Here is a 22,431-nt window from a genome sequence, read left to right as displayed (position 1 = left end):
CCGCATTGTCCAGGTAAACTGTTTGCAGTTTCACGTGCAGCCGTGCATGGGCTATATTCGTTGCATTTTCTAAGGCATGTCGGGCTGTCTGCAAGTAAGTTCATTTGATTCGGTCCTGGCTTAGTGCCGTCACCCTCAATTTTCACCGGCTGGTGAGCCACGAGATATAATCGCACGCTTCGCTGCAACAGCCACCGTCCTGTGTGACCACATCAAACACCTGGCTGGGATGGATACGAGCCGACCACATCTGGGTCCCATACGGCTCGCACGGACCGCGGGCCGCCCTCGTTTGAGCCCGGCCGACGCGCGACGGGGCAGCCTCCATTCCTCCACCCACCCCGGAATCCGGCCTCCACGGTAACCATGGTAACCGACCCCCGAGGTCCGGGCCGTGGTCGGTGGCCGAGGGAACTGGTCAGTGACGCCGGGGACGCCAGATGGCGGCCACCGTCCGTCGTGATGCGCCGTCACAGCTCTGCATAGAGACGTGACGTCCGTGCGCCACCTCACTCTGTTTGTCGTGCAACCGGAGGACCTGTGTGTTTTCCGGCTGCGGCCAGCTGTGTTTGGTGACCGGCCGCGGCCTCATGTGGGCTGGAATCCGGTCCGGTCCGGTTCTGTACCGCTGGATTTACCCGGGGAGTGCCGCCGCTGTCTGTGTCTGACACAGCTGATCCCTGGGACGAGACAACACCCGTCCGCCCCTCCCTCTCTGCCGGTACCGGCGGCGCGTCTGTGGACGGCTGCGACCCTCCCCGAGACACTGCACGCCGGGCGGGCGGGTCGGCCGCGTCTGTGGACGGCTGCGGCCCTCCCCGACACACGACGCCGGGCGGGTCGGTCATCCGCGCCGGCCAGGAACGCCCGCCGGTGCTGACGTCACCGCCGCCGGCCGACGAGGTGTTTGTGTGCTCGTGGGCGGCGGGGCCGTGCATGTGACACTGTACAGTGCACGCCGCACGGTGTGCACGCTGCACGCTGCCCGTCCGGCCGGAGGTCCGGCCGCCCCTCCCCTCCGCTGCTACCACCTACCCTCCACTCCTCCCCTCCGCTCCTACCCCTGCTTCGTGTCATTGCCGCCTAACCATGCAGTCATCTGTGATAGAGCTCACCCAGCCGTGTTTGTTTCGCAAGCTGAGCTACCTCCGGTCCGTTCCCTTAGTGCACCCCGGCCCCGCCCGGCCCATCCCCTGTGTGCACCCCGACGGCCGACCCTGCCTGCTCAGTTCCATTTCCTTCTTGTTCGTTCCTTTGTCGACTTTTGCATCATCCTGTATTTGCAGCTTGTCTCTCCTTGAATTGAACCCTTCGTTTAAATTTGAATGACTTGATCAGGCTCATGTCCGTGAGTCATGCTCCGACCTGAGAAAGCCTGTACCTACCCATAACCCGCCGCCCACTACCCAGCTGCGCGGCACGCCTCGGCGCGTGGGCCGTGCTGCCGCTCACGAATCCAGGCTGGCGGCGTGGGTCCTGGGTGGCGTGGGCGGGTGGGACCCAGCGGGTTACATACACATTACACACGCCCGTTCAGTGGATCATGCGGGATCATGCGCCCGGTCATACAGCGGGTCATACGGCCGGCCACACGGCGGAAAATACACATCATCAGTGGTCACCAAGTCGATCATATACCCGGTCACACTGCGGGCTATACTGACACATGGTCACACGGGAGCGCGGTGCTGCCAGGTCACGCCCGCGGCGCGGACGTGTTGTCAGCCGGATCCCGCCACGAGCTGACACCACGTGTGTCAGCGCCACGTACGTCAGCGGGTCAGCACGTCAGCACCAGATGCCGGCACCAGCGCCGAAAAACTCGGCTACGTGTGGGAAGACTGGGGGGAGGGCTCAGGTCGGTCGGCGACACCGCTCGGGTCGCCGCCACTATACGATCTGAGGTCGTAAATCGCGCCCAGATGCGGGGCAATGGACGCCAGCTGTGCCCTGGGGGTGCCATGGTGAGCAGCGGCCTTTATTGGGGAGGGATGCCGGTTCGCACGCTGGGGAGGACAGACGGGCCCTGTCTGTGCAGAGCGCTGTTGCTGGGGAGAGGGGTGCGACTGCCGGTCGGCGACTGCTGCTCCTCTGTCGCCGTCCCAGCTGGGGCTCCGCCGTCCACCCGCCCCCAGATGAGCGCCCCGCAGAGAGCGTTCATTAGACGACGGGCGACCTGACACTGGCCTTGAGGGGTGAAACTCGCCAGCCGTGGGAGGGGAATGATGTGATGGTGTTATAGGGATGATGTGTGTGAGGGCGTGCAGGGAGAAACATTCCGGCCTGACGGTACGAGCTTCTGTTCCCGGCCGGCTAAATAAGGCAGTTAGCAATAAAGGAACCTGTCCACGTCAGGGTCAGTCCATGTTCGGTCGCATTTGTGACGTCAGAGGCTTCAGTGCGCCAATGGGCCTGACCTGATTTGGGGGCAGGTGAGCCCGAGACAGCCCACAGAGGTCCGGAGTAAACCGGAGTAGACCGGCGCGCACGGTCGGCGCTGCTGCCAGCCACGCGGCTCTCAGGGCGGCCAGCGCGGCGTGACGCATCCTCTCCGTCCCTCTCTCCTCTCCTCCGTTCCTCTCCTCTCTTCCTCTGCGCTCTCTGCGCGGTATACCGTCGGCTGCCGGCGGGGCGGCTCCGATGGAAATGAGCTCTTCTGGGCCGACCGGTCGCCACCAGTTCCCGCTATCACCATTGTCACTGCTACCGCTAACCGTTCCTTAGTTATGTCATGGGCTTCCTGGGAAGGTCGGAGATCCGTCCGCTCAGCGTAGATGGTGGAGGGGGGAGGGGGTTGTAGGCGGGTGGAGAGGGGAAGGTGAAAAAGCTGGAGGGCGGAGGAGACGGGGAGGCGGGAGGCAGATTAGGGTCGTGTGATGATGAGAATCGGGGCGGACTAGGCTGAGACACATCTGTGGGGCTCGCCCTCCATACACCGTTACGGGATTTACGCCCATCTGATCGATATCTGACCTATCATTTAAGTATTCTACATGCGGACACGGGCCTCTAATCCGTTGGTTTATGTCCGGCTGGGCTGATCTTTCAAATCACGGCTGATTTGATTCTAATCGGGCGTTTGCGTCTGCTCCTGCTCCCCGTTTTCTGTTTTCCTGTCTGGCTGTATCTCGCCGGCTGTTAATCTGCCGAGCTGTTGTACCCGCGTCTATCACATATGTCCGACCGCCCGGTGAGCCGTGCACCGTTGGTCTGACGGACCGGTCGACTTGTTACTGCTGGCTGTGCGTCAGGTCGTCAGTGCCGTGTAGGTGCTCGCTGCGACAGGTGAACAGACATCAGTAGATCAGCTGTGACGGGTGACGGGTATCGCCGCGTTCCGTCCGTGACGGGTGGCGGTGTCCGACCAGCGGGGGAGGGGTGACCGGAGGGGGTGTCTCGGCCACTCTCCCACTCTGGCTGAGCTCCAGGGACGGACTCGGCCGGACCGGCGCGTCCCAAGGCCGTCACCGGATGGGATGACCGCTCACACGTGCGGCTGCCCTCGCCAGCTGACCGCCTCTCGCCAGGCGGGGGCGGGGGCGGGGGCGGCCGCCCTGGAGCCGTTTAAACACGCAGGCCACGCACATGTTACGCGCATTACGCAAGGCATCCAACAGCCGCGGCTCGAGCAGGCGGCACGTGCATTAGGCTATCGCTTATTCCGAAGGGTTGTGAAACGCCTTTCGCCGTGTTTCCAGCGACTGTCAAATTATGCGGTCTGTAAGAGAGCTGCCGCGGACAGACGGCACTGACGTCAGCAACGAGCTGGGCTTCTGATCCCGACCCGTTAGAACCAGACGCAAATGTGGAAACGGTGTGCCGTGTAGGTACCAACTTCGTATGCATGCGACGAGCATTTATCAGAGGTGACGCATTTTTTAACGGACTGCCTCAGTCTCCAGCCAGTACAGTTATCATTCCCTTTGATGGGGAATGCTCGACCGCCAGTCCTTGTCCTCAATGTGTGCGCTGCGTGGGGCAGCCTCGTCGGGCGTTGACCGGTAGCAGGTCGGTGCGAGGGCGTGCGCCGCGCACCTCCGCTGACGATCAAACCCGTTACACGTCCGCCGCTGTTTTTACCGTGGTGTGGCGATTCCTCTCACGGCAGGCGCGGGCCAAACAGGCGGCTGAGACTAAACACGCGCCGCTGTTTGTGTTCCATCTCGTCCTGCTGGTGACGGACGCGTCTGGCGCCTGCGAAACGTCCATTGTCAATCGCAGACGGTAGCCGTCCGACTTCTGTGTCGTCTGAAGCGGACACAATAGGCTGAAAAATAGCGGCCTCTTTGATTTGTTGCGTTGTTAAATATGACAGCCTCCAGAAGGGACCTTCATCCAAGATATATGAAGGTTCAAGGTGCTGGTCATGAGATGGTCTGAAGGCATGGGATGACTCGGCTGTCACATTTTCTATGTCTATATAAATGCTCCCGGCTGCCGTGGTTAAGGGCCCCCAGAAATTAGTGATGTCAATCGGTTACCAAAATTTCGGTATACCGATACCGAACCAATACCGATTCGGTATTCGGTATTTTATACCAAAAGCATTTGGTATTTTGTCGGTATTATTAAAGTCAACTACTGTCATAAAAAATTGAAAACATTTTTTATAAACCTTCTGAACTCAAATTTGATTTGCTAAATGACATTGGATGAAGAAAAAGGACAATCATGACACATTTCTCCCAAATACATGTGATGTCACAAGAAATGGGCAAACACATTAACTGTAACATCAAACACATCAGTCTACCAATGTTAAATGGCAAGTTATCAGTGCTAGCAAATTCCAATACCATGAGGATAATCATCTTACAAAAAAACTAAGGTGCAAGACATAAACATGTATCAATGTTTAACTCACTGTATACTGGAAAGCATACTTCAACTACCTTACTCAAAGTTTCCCAAGCATTCATTAGTAACAAATTTGACTTTGTTTTGATGAGTCTGTGATTGATCTTGACCTTGTCTTGCTCTCCATTTCACTGCAATGCAGTTACATTATCCAAAAGCCAAAACCCTGTTTTTTATAGCACTAGCTTCACCATTATCATCTAATATTGAAGGCAGCATTTATCACTTTATCATCACCCCACAAATTCTCAACTTCGCTCAACTTCAAAAAGATCCTGTGGATAATTTATTTTCTTTAATTAGTGTTCTCTTTCCTGCTCTCCTCAAGAGATAGAAATCGCTAGCAATGTAATCAAAAGCATTCCTAAAATATAATTGGGTCTTGGCTTGATTCGCAACTAGCAGTTTAAAAACTGAACACAACTAAGAACTTGATGATGTCGCAGCTGCGCCAAAACCCGATGTACCTCAATAGCAATTAAAAATAATTGAGCAAATTTGTTTTTCTGGTTCTTCATTTTTTATCAATAACAGCCTACAATCTTTCTTAAATTAATTTTGAGATGCCAAAATATAAACATCATATTAATAACGTAAGTGTTCTTAAGCAAAAAAGAAAAAAACTTTGTTAATTCCGTGCGTTTCGTGCCTAAATGCAAATGGCCGCCGCCTGCAAGGCTGCCATTGTGGAAGAGATGCCACGTGACACGTGTCAATGATTCTGTAAAATTATGAACATTTTACTTAGCTTTCATCACGATATCATTACAGTGGTGTCTGCTATCTATCAGTGTGCCTCGTAAGTAATTATTTATCAAGATTTGTTGTGTTAAACATTTGTTTATGATGAAAAATTGGCTGCGTCACTATCGTCACCATCGCTACTTGAGTTGAACTGTAGGTATCATGGATTTTGTTTACATTAATGGTATAGCCCAGCCCATTATTGTCATTTGGTTACCATTTTTGGATCATGATAGCACACGTAACCCTGTCTTGACTGGACTTGAATTGAGTGACTTGAATTGAAAGGACGTTTGATGGTTCAGGCATGGATGAGATTCAGGGTTCAAGTTCTTGTCCTATATCACCTCATGCAGATGACTTGAATCCACATCCCAGTTAAGTTACTGACCTGAATTTTTGTTCATAGTTACACAATACAGTTATTTTTTTGCAGTGCAAATAATTTAGAGATTTCCTGACTTGTTTTGGTTGCCTTATTTTAAAGTATTACCTTTCAATGCTTATCATTTGTTTTGAAAAAGTTTGAAGCATTTGTTTGATGATTCCCTGAATTCGGTACCTAGTCGGTATTTCACCCTATTTCTGCAAATCGGTTCGGTTTTGGTATGCTCTCAGTGGTTTTGGTCGGTATCGGTTTGGTATTGGTTTCCAAAATTTCTGAAATTGACATCACTACCAGAAATAGATAGTTTGACGCCACTGTCCGTGAGAAATGTGTCTGTGCGACTCACGTTTCAAGGTTTAGTTTAATTGGGTGACACAAATAAATGGGTGTGATAACGGCCTGATAAAACAATCCACCAAAGATCAGTCCATGGTCAATGGTCATAAGTCAATGCCTTATTGGCTCTTGGTTGAATAAGCTTTCTTATCAGCTGGTTTTGTGCGACATTATTTAGATACCTAGCTATTCTTTGGAAAAAGGTACGTAGGTACTTGTTGAATGTTTAACGAATGAGCATACCTTCCACATACGTATAGGTTCTGCCATCTGTGCATCCTAAAAAGCGATCGCAAACGAACTCCCTCATTTTTGTATCTATTAACTAATCAGTTTCTTTCACTTTACGGCCTCGAACCAGTGATATTTATGTGAAGCGATGCATGTCCTCATCAGTAAGAGGCGAGCCAATAAGGATTTCAGCATGATTTATTCCGACGGATCGTCCATTGACTGTGTGAACGACCGGATCATTACAGGTCATAACTGTCGCGTGACATGTACCGTTAACTGGCGGCAGATATCCTAGCAGATAGACAGCTGCGACCGCCCGCACTCAGCTGCGACCGCCCGCACTCAGCTGCGACCGCCCGCACTCAGCTGCGACCGCCCGCGCTCAGCTGCGACCGCCCGCACTCAGCTGCGACCGCCCCCGCTCAGCTGATTTGAAACTGGCCGCTGGAACATGTGAAGTGTAGGTGCTGTGATTTTATTGCCCGAAAATGAATATTTTAACCACGCTTTCCTCAGTCAAAGGCAGAGTGTGATGCCCTACATTTAGGACCATGTTCTCACTGTTCTTTACATTTGGCCGTATCACTTAGCGATATTTCGTGCCGGCCCGTGGGTCATTTGCCTCGGCTCACATTCTAGTTCGTTATTACGTAAACTTGGCGATATACTTTGCCAACTAAAAACTGATTCCGATCTTCCATTCTATTGGAAAGGAAAGCGGCCGGTTCATCTGTTTTCCTCTTGATTTTCCTCCATCGGCCGTCACCTGTCTGGCTACTTTTTCTGACTCCACCCTTACGCTGTGTCACAATCGGCAGACGGGCTCAGGGCCTGTCGGACCTGGAATGTGCCGTTTAAACCTCTCAGCGAACCCCAGCGGGGCCGCACCTGCACTCCTATCGTCCTTGCCCATCTGGTCTGTCTGTCTGTCTGTCTGTCGCCGTTGTTTCTGTCGCCGTCGTTCCCCGTCAGACCCGGCGCCGGTGTTACCTGCCGGGTGGCGCCGCCCTACACCCCACTCCTTTCCGCCCGGTGTCGAGTTACCTGGGGAGCCGGTAACGTCCCACTGCCCCACCTGCACTGGGAGCGTGCCGCCACCCGACCCGACACGCACGGCGCCGACCGCTCCGTCCCACGGCCCACCCTCGTCCCACACCGGGGCGGCGGGTCGTGGTGCTGTGCTGAACCGTCCCACGACCCATGGCGCATGCCATGTTCATTCAACGTGATCCGTGCAGCTCACTCCTTTTCCCACCCTGACATGCGGGTATCAAGTTCTGGGATTCAGAGGATTATCACGTTTCCCGTTACTTGTATGAACTCTTCACAGAATTCCGGGTCAGGTTTTGGGAATGGAACTTCGTGGTAATTCCCTGTTTCTTTAGATTTCGAGTGTAAGTTTTCACGACCATCTTTGATCTCGAAGGTTCTGAGCCGTCCCTATAACCTGGCATTGGGGCTGGCACCGTTTTGGTGTGCTCACCTTTCTGAGAACGGTCCACAGTCCCACAGAGCACACCCGACAGCGGTGCACGCGCTGGTCCAGTCTGACTCCCCCCCCCCCACGATGTGAGTCACGATGGGGGGATGACGTCAGACGGGTGCAATGACGTGCCGCACGGGCTGGCCGCCGAATCAGGCCCGGATTTCTGATCCAGCAGATGCAGGGGCGTTTTTAGAGGCACGCTGCCCCAGCTGTGATGGCTGTTTGTGACTGGCGGGCGCGGCACGCAGACCCGTTCTTCTACCTTTCTAAATCGAGGGAGCTTTTTCCTTCTTATACGCTCTGATGCTAAGCACAGAAGCGCGTTGAAATAAGGCATGGATGGGAGTGTGATATGCATATGGGCATAAGTAGGCTATACATGTATACAAGTGACGGTCGACCATTTTCTGTAAAATATGCAAACTTTTTATCATGTCAGCGAGCGATGGCCTCAACCGTGGCCTCTGCAGTCTGCAGGTCCGTGGGAACTAACGGACTATCCGTGATTCCTTTCCAATCGATTCTACTCATCTTCGTCAGCAGTTTTATATCCTATGGATATCATTGCTTGGTTAGTTTCGCAAAAGCAAGGATGATAGCTGCCTAAAGCTGTGCCTTTTCACATAAATTGTGTCAAAACTTTAATAGCCATTTGTCAATTAACGCTCGTTATTTTTTATGTCAGGTATACCGATACTGTGTCAGTATTTTTTCTGCGATTTCATACCTATTGGCTGTCCTTCACAGGCTCTGCGCTATTTAAGTCGGCCTGTGGCAAGGGAAAAATGGAATGGAACCGGTTGTTCTGCTTTGTCAGATGGTCAAGTTTATCTGAGAAAAAATGTGTGCATAGGTATCGAAGCAGGAAAGAACTGATACGGCGTTGGCTCCGATTTTTCCTGCCTAGACAGGTGGACGACAGACAGCTTTGACAGCTCCCCTCGAACAGTTACGATAGCTCCCCGACAACTCCCCGACAGGTTCCCTACAGCAGCTCCTGACGGCTCCGACAGCTTCCCGACAGCTTTAGACAGCTCGTCCCATCCCTTCCTGCTTCCCCTGCTCCCCGTGTACACTGTAAAAAAATGTTAACTAATTTCCTAGTAGCTATCCGGCCACACTTTTCACTATCAAAATGCGGGTAGACTTCACTAATGCGAATAGACTTCAAGTGTACTCGTATTTTGTTAGTGAAAAGTGGCGGGATAACTAAGAAATTAGTTAACATGTTTTACAGTGTAGGGAGAATGGAGGGCGAGGACAGCTTGACACCGCCAACATCGAGGTGCCAATCCCGAAGACGCTTACGCCATGCTCGTCATTTTGTCCTTTAATTTTCCCATAAAGAGGCAACTTGCAAATTGCGAATGGTTGTGACTTAAGTAGATTGATTGAACAATTGTGCGGTGAAGTGAGCATTTTTTTTTAAGTGAAATGTGACACGAGGTGCACTGTACAGTGCACACATTGAATTAACCTAAGAAAACATCTGCCCAAAGAAAGACTCACGAGACTCGGAACTTTGCTTAGACTCATACATTCCGCCTCGCATAGTGCACAAGTGAATGGTATTTCACCGAAAATATTTGTCATGTCGGTCTACCTGAAATCAATTGAATGTTCAATGATAACATTCGACCTGATCCATCCCACATCACGTCGTCAGAGCTGATTGCAAATTCAGCCGTCCCTGAACAGATGGGTGTCATTATCACTGAGCCTGTCCGGTCTTCAGCTGAGTCATGCGGTCCTTGAGTGACGGACACATAGCTACCCGGGCGGCTCAGTCTCCACCTTAACGGCCGGCCGATTGATATGTCGTCTAAGGAGTGAAGGTGCAGTGGCACATCCCTTACGCCTGTGTGCTGCTCGGCAGACACCGCACCTCGTCCCTCCCTGTGATTGCGCCCAGACCGGCCTGCAGGACACATTCCTGATCCGTGAGGTCATTCGGCCTCCACTGCCCGGTCGCAGCAGGACCGGCCAGCGCCCGGCGCCCGTCGTCGCCCGTCGTCGGCCGGTGGGGCGCCGTGCTGGGGCGGACCAAGGTGGTAGGGGCCGGGGGGTATACACGCGGGCAGTTTTGGCAGGGTCGGACGGCCTCCACGTACTAGTCCTCGAGTGCTGCTGTCCCGTAAACACAGATTGGAAGGAGGGGAGAAGTTTGAACACTTTTTCCCATGTAATAGCTAGAGGAAATGAATCTCATAAAACGTTTGAGTTGTTGTTAGGCCAGCGCTGTTTTTCACCGCTTCGCATGACATTCAAAATACAGAATACAAGTGCCTCGACAGAGGACTTTAGGGGCATGGGTTAACGTGGCGGTGCATATTTTGCCGTGTACTGTTAATGCCATTTTCCCAGAACCCAACTACATATTTATGAGGACGCCCGGTAGGCGCACATAATATGAGTTGGTTTGAAGGAATTTACCTCCATTTTACTTGCATACCACTGAAATACGCATAACGAGGCGGGCGTTGGAGCTAGATTTGTATAAATGCTCATTAATTTTTGTACGGTCGCACTGCAAGCTTAAGATGACACCCCTCTTTTGGAAAAGGCGATGAATCCGTTCCCTTTTTTTGGTAATGTCCTGACTGTGTGCGTTTGATAACTGCGCTCTGCACGCTGCTCAAAGGATATTAAATTCCCACAATTCGCTGTATGCATGATAGCGCAGGATGGAGCGTAGCACCTGCACCTTTTCTATATTCCCCTCAGTTAAGCAGAAGGTGGTGTTCACGCTGTTCGAGCCTTTGTGAAGCACGCCGTAAGCTCAGCCCAGCCCACGGCCATCATCAAACTTGACGTCAGCAACGCCTTCAACTCCGTAAGGCGGGACACCATGCTCGAAACCGCCCGCGCCAGAGTACCTTCCATCTACCCGTTCATCTGGCAAGCATATGCAACTGCGTCACCGCTATACATCGGAGATTCGAAGGTCTGGTCCCGCACAGGAATCCAGCAAGGAGACCCTCTGAGCTCTCTTCTCTTCTCCATGGCCATTGACGACATATCACAGGGTATCGACTCTGACCTGAACGTATGGTACCTGGATGACGGCACGGTGGGAGGACCACTCGATCAAGTTACCAACAACATTGGACGCATCAAGGAGCAACTTGCCGATAAAGGACTGCAGGTCAATGGCAGTAAGTGCGAGCTGGTTCTGCTGGGAGCCGACAGAGAGGTTTGGCAGCCAGATGCGCTGCTCAGGCTAACAGATCTATTGCCTGACATCCGTCTGACGCGTCCCGAGGAACTACAGCTCCTTGGCGCACCAATCTGCGACGATCAAGTGAAGGCACAGCTTTTGACCGGGAAGCAGCTCGTCAACAAACTCGTGAGCCGAGTGCAGTGTCTCGAAGAAGCGCATCAAGCATTCTATCTCCTGAAAAATTATGTGTGCGCACCACGTCTCCTGTACCTTCTCCGCAGCGCTCCTGCATTTCGTAATGCAACAATCCTCTCAGAAATTGACGAGCTTGTTCGGCAAGGCATCACGGCCGTCACAAACGTGGCACTGCAAGGTGACTCATGGCGACAGGCTACTCTACCTGTGAGTCTGGGTGGACTTGGAATCCGGAGGGTCTCTGATTTAGCTCTTCCAGCATATATTGCATCGCTAAGATCCTCCGCTCCCCTGATCATGGACATCATCCCCAGCATGGCAGAGAGCATCGATCGGCTCGAGACATCGTTGCACCAACGGTGGAAAATGGAGACTGGGCTCGAGCTCCCGGACGCCCCCGAACAGGGACGGCAGCGCGTTTGGGATCTAACTGCGGCAGCCGCTGAAGCTGCGAAGCTGCTCGAGGCTAGTCCCGATGACAGACACCGTGCCCGACTTCACGCAGCAGCGCAGCCGCACTCCGGTGCATGGCTGAACGCACTGCCAGTGCCGAGCCTCGGAACACTTCTCGACCATGAAACTCTCAGAGTAGCTGTTGCTCTTCGAGTCGGCGCTCCGGTATGTGCTCCTCACCGCTGCCGGTGCGGATCCACCGTCGACACCCTGGGGCTGCACTCGCTGTCTTGCCAACTGAGTGCGGGCCGTCTGCCGCGACACTCCGCACTGAATGATGTCATTAAACGCGCCCTGCACAGTGCAGGCATGCCATCAGTGCTGGAACCAACAGGCCTTGATCGCGGCGACGGCCGGCGCCCGGATGGGATGACCACCTTCCCCTTCACCGAAGGCAAGTGCCTTATATGGGACAGCACCTGCGTGGATACATACGCCAGCTACATCATCGGTAAATCGGCGGCCCATGCAGGAGCTGCAGCAGAAGCCGCCGAAAGCCGGAAGAGACGCCGCTATGGAGCGCTTGAAAGGCGTTTCAAGTTCCAGCCCATCGCCGTCGAAACGAGTGGCTCACTGGGGCAGTCCACCGTCCAGTTCTTGAAGGACCTAGGTCGGCGAATAGCAAGGGAAAGCGGCGACAGGAGGGCTACAGAGTACCTCTTTCAGCGAGTGTCGCTGGCCGTGCTCCGTGGTAACGCCACGTCACTCCTCATGGGAGCAGCCCACACAACTGGAAGCAGCATCGAGCCCAACGACAAGGACGACACCAACTGGCAAGCTGGGGGCAGTGAAAAATCGTGTGAATCGAGGAACATTAACGACCACGAATGCTTACTCGATACGCATGACGACAAAGGCTCCGATACTGCTGTGAACGACCTCGTCACGATCCTAACAGACACTGAAACCCCTTCTCTGATGATAGAGACGGAGCAGTTTCCTAGGTCGACAGACCTTCTGAAAAAGTATCGCGAGCTCTATCAGGAAATGCGGGCACACTTTATTGCCCAGGGCCTGGACCGTGACCCTATGTCTGACCCTGAACTAGCGAGATACCTGTCTCGTGGGGGCAAAGGGAGCAAGTAGGGAAGTGGAGATGGAAGCGTTTTTTTTCTTACTGCCTTGTGTACAACGCGTGACCTGCAGTAGTGCATTGCTTATCATTCTTTACGTATTTATTAACGAAAACCTGCGATGACATCAAATGACCGCAATGGTATCTTGCAGAAAACCACTCGAGGTCCCAATAAAAAACTGGACCTGAAAAAAAAAGCAGAAGGTCACATTTGTCACTTGCAGACGAGCAGAATTCATTGATGCGTTCCTTTCTCGGAAATCCTCCATGTTCCCACGCAGATTGAATCTGGAGAGACTATTCCACAGAGAGCGGACGACATATGTCACTCGATGGACAGCGGAGAACCTTGACCGCACAGCGAACAGCCTTGAAGCGGACAGGCTGCACCGGACAGCGGACGGGCTGGGCCAGAGGACAGCGGACAGCCTGCATCGGACAGTGGACAGCCTTGACAGCTGACCGGACAGCGAACGCGGGCTGCACCAGAGAGCGGACGCGGGCTGCACCAGGGGCAGGCAGATACCGAATTAGACAGGCTGTAAAATGACGATAATAACTCAAGTTTATTGTACAAGACAAAGCTTTCGATACATAAAGTATCTTGATCACTGTCAATAAAGTATCTTGACAGTGATCAAGATACTTTATGTATCGAAAGCTTTGTCTTGTACAATAAACTTGAGTTATTATCGTCATTTTACATCTGTCATGGATTCGTTACAATAGACAGGCTGTGTGGAACATCGGACAGGACTGTGCTGGACAGAGGTATAATGAACAGCGGACAGGCCGATACCGGACAGCGGACAGGCCGATACCGGACAGCGGACAGACTGCAACGGACAGCGGACAGGCCGATACCAGACAGCGGACAGACTGCACCAGACAGCGGACAGGGTCGGTTGTCGCTCGCGGTGCCGCCCGGGCTTGGGCGCCCTCCACCCTCTCCATATACGGCCCGGGCTCCGCTGGGATGGCCGGCAGTTGGCACCGGTCCGCCCTTCTCGCCACCGCGGGGTGCACGGCTCGGTACAGGCTGGAGCACGGCTTGATACCGGCTGGAGCACGGCTTGATACAGGCTGGAGCACGGGCTGGTACCAGCTGGAGCAGACGGAACGGTTCAGGCAGGAGCACTGCTTGGTACCGGCTGGAGCACGGCTTGATATCGGCTGGAGCAGACGGAACGGTACAGGCAGGAGCACGGCTTGGTACTAGCTGGAGCAGACGGAACGGTACAGGCAGGAGCATGGCTTGGTGCCGGCTGGAGCACGGCCCGGTCAGGCTGCAGCACGGCTTGATACCGGCTGGAGCACGGCCTTGTACTGGCTGGAGCACGGCTTTGTGCAGGCTGACCCTGGATCCCGACCCCGCCGATGGAGCTGTGTGTTCCCTCGCATTCGTGACGGTGATAGAAAAGTTTTCGTGTTACTGGTACTCACACAAGTCCAATCCGCTGTGAGTCGTAATCGGACGATGGCTTGATATGTAACGGTCGGAAACGGAGGCCACGCTCTGGTATGTTTGTCAGGGTGAACATTTAGTTGGTCTTATGTAGGTTTGTAGTCACGGATAGGTAATGCTTTGTATGTGAAGGTTGGGGCATTATAACTTTTTTATACAGCACTCTCATGTCGCTTGTTGCATTGTGGTTCGATGCCGTGAAGGGACCCTGGCGAGCGCTGACACGCTCTATGGGCTATGGCGACTATGAGGCTCTCCCTGCCGTCATGTCGCCGCCATTGTCCCTCATCTCCCGGTGTTTGTCTCTGTGATTGTCTTGTCACCGACTCCTCCCGGGCCTGTGACGGAGGATGCTCCTCCCCGCGACCGACCTGACACCTGCCACCTCCCCGCCCTCAACTCCACCCGCGCGTGACGAAGGGGCCCTCGGTGTGCCGCCACAGGTCACTTATCACCCTCCTGACCGGCCGTCGGCTCCACCCTTCCGCCCTACTGTGCGCTCCGCCCCTCCGCTGGACATCGTCGGTCCGTTGGTCGGTCGTGCGGTCCGTCCGTCCGTCCGTCTGTCCGTCTGTCCGTCTGTCCGTCCGTCCGTCCGTCCGTCCGTTCGTCCGTTCGTCCGTCTGTCCGTCCGTCTGTCCGTCTTTGCGTCAGCCCGTCTGGCTGACTGACCCTTACGGCACACTCTTCCGTCCCCTACACTGCATTTTTCTGTCGCTTTTCTTCGTATTCTTCTACCATCTCCGCATATGTGACCTCGACGCCTTCCCAACTTTGGGATCTCTATTTGGTAATAACCCCAGAACAGATGCAGCCCGCAGTAGAGGCTGTCTGTCCCCTCTCGTCCTCTCTCCTGTTACCTGTACGAACTCTCCTCTCCTCTCGGGCCTCTGCCGATGGCTGTTCGCTGCCGGCAGCCTGCGGTCGCCGTCTCGGACAGTGTTTACAGTGGGGCTCGGACCGGCGGCGGCATGACTGATGGGATTCGCCGCCGGCAGCGGTCGGCTCGCTGTTTATCTGGCAGACCGGTAGATTACATTCAACCGGACGGCAGCAGCGATCATGGAGACGGCGGACGTAGTGGAAGTAGCGGACGGGCAGAGCCGTGGTGGGACCGCCCGGGTGTAGTGTGTAGGGTGGAGGGGCGAAGAACTTTTGTGGAACGGTAGACGTGGGATTGTTGGTAGGGCAGCGGACGTAGTCGTGGCGGGACGGCGGACGTTGCGGAGGGGAAGGACGTAGTGGTGGAACAGTGACGGCATTGAAGGAAGCAGCGGTAATGACTGATGATAACACCGGCGGTCAACCCGGCGTGATAAACCGTTAACAGTTGTTCCGCCAGCCACGATAGCTGACCTCAGCCACGCGCTGACTTTCCTCGCGGTCGTGATTCCGACGACTCCTCGGCTGGCGTAGTCGGAGCCGCCTGGACTGGCCGGTAGGACGGAGATGTGGCCAACTGGATGACGCTGGCGTGGGTGTCACCAATATGGCGTCACCGCTCCCAGAAGGCCGGTGACGACACCGGCCGAGCTGGCGCTGTGTGCCGTATATGGCCCTTTCACACGTAGCAACTTTTCCGGTCGCCGGCGACGGCAACTGTCGCCGGCGATCGCCAGCGACCGGGGTCAGTCGCCGGCGATCGCCAGCGACCGGGGTCAGTCGCCGGCAACTCCGCAGTTGTCGATATCAGCTGACCAGTCGCCGGGGTGTGACGTAGCAGTCGTGTCAGCCAATCATTGAAGAGTTGTCGGCGTTGCCGAGAAAGTTCAATTTTTCCAACATTTTGAAGTCGCCGGCGACTGTTCTAGCCAGCCGCCGCTCAACTGTCACGTGACCCGCTTGACCTTGAGTTGGCACCAGATATTGCGCTGCTGATACATGCAGCGGCGCAGCTTATTTTACTGCATTATTCAAGGTACTAAATACTTGGACATGTTTTGCAGGATGATAACTACCGTCTAGGTAATATTGGAATAATATTTATTAGATCTATTATTGAAACAATACATAATATCAATGAAAATACAATCAAACTGCGATTCTTCTACATTGGAATTCAATGCACTCAAGCATAAAACTGAAAAGTGATGTGTACTTGCAGTTCCTCCATTTTTCCTAACGCATCAGCCAAGACTACGAGTGCTGCAGATTTTGCTCACCTGGCTTGTTTATTCAACTACAACCCTGTTCTCAATAAATGAATAACTTCGCTGTAACGACATTAGCATTGAAGGAATGGTTGGTGGTAAGCATGGGACAATCACAGTGATTTGTGGTCACACATTTGAACCGTGCTTTGTATGTGAAAAACAGAAAAAGGCATTCTAGAAATGTAGCAGAAATTCAAATGCCAGAAACGGACCTGAGGAACGGCGAAGCCTACCACCCACATAAAACACAGGCTTTCATTATGGTAAAAAACAGATGCTGTATTATCTAAAGTGCTGGATTGGGGAACACAAGTGTACCCCCCCCCCCCTTATAACAAAATGCATTTTTCCACACAGTGGATATCACTAAACATGGCGAGGTGACAGTATATGACACCATACGCGCCGCGACCACATAAAAATGCAGCACGCGCGGACACGGGGCAAGGACGGTGGCACAATATGCCGATACCCAAGAAGACACAAGCCTAGGTCAAAGGTGACAATACTGTGACAGAAATCTTAAAATCAGCCTGGACACAGCTCACTCTTCATGACCGTTTTTATCGAAAATAGACCAACAAAACACCAAGGCTCCTTCGTCCAAAACTCAAAACTCGACATGCCGCTCCAAAGGCCTTGCGAAACAGCGCACACCAACAACGCATAATAGCCAGCAACGCACACGACAGGATTTTCGAGGCCCGAGTCGTCAGCCGCCGCCGCCGCCGCCACCTCCCGGCAGCTGATTGCTGAGTGCCTTGCTCCTTGCCCCCGATCGTGGCGACCTCTTTACTCTGGCAGAATCGACCCTACCGAGCGGCGACAGCATTCAGAAGCAAAATGACAAATGAATTCACTGCACTTATGTCAGAAAATCGACTGCACATGCCATGGTCACACGCGGTGCCGTCCACGGGGCCGGCAGAAGCTGCACACTGTCACCGAACACCACCTGCACCTTGGACGCAGTATGTGAGGGCTTGGCGGACGCGCGCCGCCTCGCGTGCGGTATTGGCATCAAGGCCCGGACACGAGGGAGCACACTCGGCGCAATCAGAGCACACCGTCCGGGGCCGTCAGTGTCGATCTCCTGACCTCACAGAAAGTTGTGCAGCACACAGGTGAACGCCGTCAGTGTGGTGACTGGTGCGCAGCACACTGTCCCACGGAAGATCGTCTGTGGGCCGTGGTGCAGATGCTGTCTCTAGGCAGAGTCAACAGTGCAGTGGCAGAAGTTGAACATTCAGCTGCTAGACTCCTTTTCGGGTCAGCAATGCCGTCCAGTTGGCCATCAGGTGGTGTTGCAGAATCATCAGGTACTCTTGATCAAGTACATCAGGTACAGAACCTCTTGACTCATCAGGTAACGCTGTGACTTGTCTGCCAGGCACAGAGGGCGGACATGTCAGAACATACTTCAAATACATTTTTAAAAATCATTTTTAACCAAAAGCTCTGCAAATTAGGAAGCCTGGAATAGGCTATTGCTTAGCATCATAAAAACTACCCAAATACCCAAATCAGGTTAGGCTTGGTTTACCCAAATACCCAAATCAGGTTAGGTTTGGTTTTTACACTTCAGGCTAAAATGAGAACTATCTTAGCATCATTATCCTTGATGTAGCATTGTTGACGCTTTTTGTCTTGTACAATTGGCAATCAGTATTCAGTGACACAGAATTGGAATTTGTGGTTCAGAAACCTAGCATTATTTGAAATAATAGCATTTTAGCAGTGCTCATTCTTTTTGAAAGCAATTGTATTTTTTCATATAATTTTCTAGGTAATTCATTTCCTACTGAATATGGTTATGAGACCATTGTTACTAATTTTGGTATTATTAAGGCAGCTGTAGCATGAGTGGGCATATGCTGTAGAGACTGGAGTGATTAAAGTCACTAGAGGCTTGAGGGGTTTTTTTTTAGACATTATGCAGCAGCCTGCAGGGAGATATGCAGAGGCAAGTCTAGGCACCACCAGAAGGGGGACAAGCAGTCAGCACAACACACAGCGGGCACAAGGGGAGAAGATTGTAAAAACTATTGCCTGGATCCACCTCTGTGGACATCCTCAGGCATGCCTCTGTGGACATCTCCAGGCTGCTGCATGTAAAAAAGTATCAAGCCTCTAGTGACTTTTTCCACACTGCAGCAAATGCCCGCTTATTCTTGGTCTGCTCTACCTTCCTCCAATTATGAGTTTTGTGTGAAAATGACATTTTTACATTGGTGGAGCTTGTGTGCGCATGGTACACATAAGCCATGCCGGCAGCATTGCTGCAATGAATAGGAAACAGCTCCAGGGCCAAAATACATACCACCTAATACCTTGCCAAAATACATGACATACCTACCACCTACTGTGCATAATGCAATTATTTATGTACTAATAAGCCATGGATTATCATTTGCCATGTGAGCACGCACACACATGCGAACCCAATGCGGATTAAGTTTGGCCTGGGTTGTTTATCCATGGTACCAAGGAAAACTCCAGCAGAAACAATAACAAAATTACAAAGCTACCTGTTTGATTTTGATCATGCTAATTAATGAGCAGCAATATAATATTTTGTTGCTATCAAATATTTCCTTGTGTCGCACGAATAGGTAGGCAAATAGCTGACTGATAGGTAGGCACTTTGTCCTCAAGGGCACTGATACTGAATGTAAACAATGTTCTTGTGACACAACAAGCAAGTTTTCATTACCTTATGAAACTAGTGTCAATTTCAATGTCATTAAAATATTCAATTTTGATGAAAAAATGCATATTTATCACAAATAAAAATCATGGGTGATCATGGGCAAATGCGCCACAAATGACATAAACCCTCCAATATTGTCGAATCAAGCTTAAATTCAAGTCACAACAGCTTCACGACAGGCAAACTACAAGATAATAATCCCTATGCTACTGTGCAACAAATTTAAGGTAGCCACACCAACCAAAAATGCATCACAAATCACCTAAACCACTCACCAAGAACAAAACTGTCATGGCGGCGTCCGCTGCTCGAGAAGAGTCGCCGGCGACTGGCCTGTGACGCGGATCTGACGTCACCAGTTGCTGGCGATTGCCCGGCCGTGGCCCGGCGATCGCCACCGACTTGCTTACGTCATACCTACGTCACACACGATCGTTGGCTGGCGGTCGCTGGCGGTCGCCGGCGACTGCTGCTGTCGCCGGCGACTGAAAAGTTGCTACGTGTGAAAGGGCCAATAGACAGCTGGCGGCTGTTGGCAGTCCGGTGACATTGATACAGCCCGACTGTCGTAGAGGGAGCAGGACTGAGAAACGGGCTGCAGCCGGCAGCTGGTGGGAGACGCGGGGCGACCCTGAAAGTGACAGGGGTGTTCCAGCGAGGGGGATAGTAATATGTATATGTTACAGTTAGTATGCGAAATCCGTTAGTTTGCAACGCAACTAGTTTCGTTGCAAACTACCTGACCGGCCAGGTAGTTTGCAACGAAACTAGTTCCGTTGCAAACTAACTGACCGTCCAGTTAGTTTGCAACCTAACTAGTTAGGATGCAAACTACCTAGTTACTTTGCAACGGAACTAGGTGTGTTGCAACGGAACTAGTTGTAATGCGAAATCGACGAGGCAGTGGCTCTATTTGTCGGTTATATTTAACTTTGATGTAAATTTTAACATCGGTTGTTAAAACAAAGCTGTGTTTTTCTAGCGGGTGACACTAGACATAAGAGTAGGACGGGTGGTCACATTCATGGATGAAACAGTGAATTAATCAGATTCGACTACATAATGTGACAATCACTATAGCGGATCCAGAGGAGGGGCAGTTCCGGGGGGCATTTTGCGATTTTGATTTTTTTTTTGCGACACACACACCAGTCACCACCGCCGCCGCACAGAACAGAACTGAACTGTATTGTCCCATGGCCCGTGGTCCGGGGTAAGCGTCCGATCAAGAATCTGTCTCAACGGCCGACTCCTGCGACTTGCCTAGCCAGGTGACCTAGCGGTGCCGGGCCATTCGGTAACAGCCAATGATCAAAGGGCAGGCTGCGTCACAGACTGATCGGTTGTGGAGGTAGGAGCTCGTCAGCGGCGCGGTTCTGGAATAGGGGAGACCCGGGAGATATGGGCCGGTTTTGTGTAAAGGCAATTTTCTTCCAGTGGGCAGTGGTTAGACCCGGTTTTTCACACTGTGTACGTGAAATTGCTTTTCGCCTGCAAAGTGTGCCTGATATTAGGCATCTGGGACCAACTTCGAGATAACTTTCAATAAATCATGCGCTTTTTCGATCCATCAAAATACACCGGGAGGTATGGGCCGGTGCTATGTTTTATATTCTTTTCTCGACAATGAGAACAATACTCGTAGCTGGTATCTACCTTGATCTCTCTTAGAGCCACCGCATAAGCGGCCAACAGCTTACTTCATGGAGGTCACTTGGGCACATAAGTATTTTGGTAAACTCAATCATGCTCCGCGAAATAAGATAAATAATTTTTTTCTGTTCAAATGAAATTTTTAGTTAAATGTTCGACCTTGTGCGGCAAAAATAAAACTTATTGAAGAGGACATTCAATGAAAGCATCATTTCATTGATTTAGGATCAACGGGGGTGGGTGGCTGAACCTCTCTGTTAGGACGCCAGAATGTGCGTAGCATCTCATCTCATAATCTTGCAACAAAGCTTCAAATTGTCTATCCAGTACTAATTTGCTTGCTTTAAACTTTATGTTAGAGCTGGTCTGACATCATAAAACGAGCCTGGTTCAAATTTATCACGAATTTTTTTGTATGTAGGGGAGAGTGGGGTAAGATGCCCAGGGTGGGAAAGACGCCCCACCCCCTCTAGCGGGGAAACAAAGAATCGGACCTGGAAATTAATGTTCTTAGCGTAAAGCGGAAGCCTGCCTTGTTAACTGCACAAAAATTTGCGAAGCTCAGTTGGGCAACGGCTGCCTGGTGATTGCATGTTTTTTATTTGCTGCTTTCAAAAAGTATTTTGGCGTCAAAACATTGTAAATATCAAAGAAGGTAGATAATTTTTGCGTCCCTTGCTATAGTCGTGATACATTAACATGCGTGTACTGTGTCCCAAACAGTTTGTTTCAGGGTGTAGTTTTATTGCTAACAAATTGTGCTGATTTAATGTTACTTCGGTACCTTGGGGTAAGATGCCCCCTGTCCTGATGGGGAAAGACGCCCCCCTAAATCCGTAGGCTGTCCTTCAAGCAGCCCGTCAAATCATTTATTACATACTTGTGATGAGAGACAAAAGCCGATCTGGGACTATTGAGAGTCCGGTACGGTCGAGTGCTCCCCATGCCGGTCTCTCGGCCCACACAGCGACTTTTTGGGCGGCATCTGATTCTGAGAGCCCTCACGACGGCCTCTGTGGGCCCCAGCATTGGTTCCAGGGCCCCTCACGACATCCTTTGAGGGCTCCCACGTTGGCTCCACGGGCCGCGCTGTCATCTGAGGTCCCCACGATGGGCTCGAGGGCCCTCAAGCATCGTGAAGACCTATAAGGGCCCCACAGTGGTCTCCGAACGCCACCACGGAGGCTTGTTTGGCCACGCTGGACTATGATGGCCCTAACGATGACCTCTGAAGCCCCTTAACACTACTTTTGAGGGCCCTTACGATGACGTTTGGTGTCTACTGCAGGCTCGTAGGGACTACTGATTCGTTCAGGCGATTCACGTGCCTATTTATGTCACTCATAGTGCAGGGGGCATCTTACCCAACGCCAGGGGGCGTCTTTTCCACCCTGTGGGGTAAGATGCCCCCTTTCACTTCTTCAGGAAAATGCTTAATAGCAAAAAAAGTTATCATATTTCAGGCACGAAAGTGTGATATTTTTGGAGAAAAATGATGTCGGCTTCCGTTGAAACTCCAAAT

General features: G+C 52.1%; 1 protein-coding gene across 1 annotated transcript in view; it reads left to right on the top strand.

Moving 5' to 3' along the window:
• Positions 1-22,431, top strand: part of LOC122366278 (dystroglycan-like) — a 63,836-nt gene that overhangs the window by 11,632 nt on the left and 29,773 nt on the right. The gene's annotated exons all lie outside the window — the stretch shown is intronic.

This window comes from Amphibalanus amphitrite, unplaced genomic scaffold, assembly GCF_019059575.1.
Source record: "Amphibalanus amphitrite isolate SeventyFive unplaced genomic scaffold, NRLGWU_Aamphi_draft 000794F_arrow, whole genome shotgun sequence".
NCBI classification, from domain to species: Eukaryota; Metazoa; Arthropoda; class Thecostraca; order Balanomorpha; family Balanidae; genus Amphibalanus; species Amphibalanus amphitrite.
The sequence above is the reverse complement of the archived record's forward strand: the minus strand, read 5'-3'. Positions and strand labels throughout refer to the sequence as shown.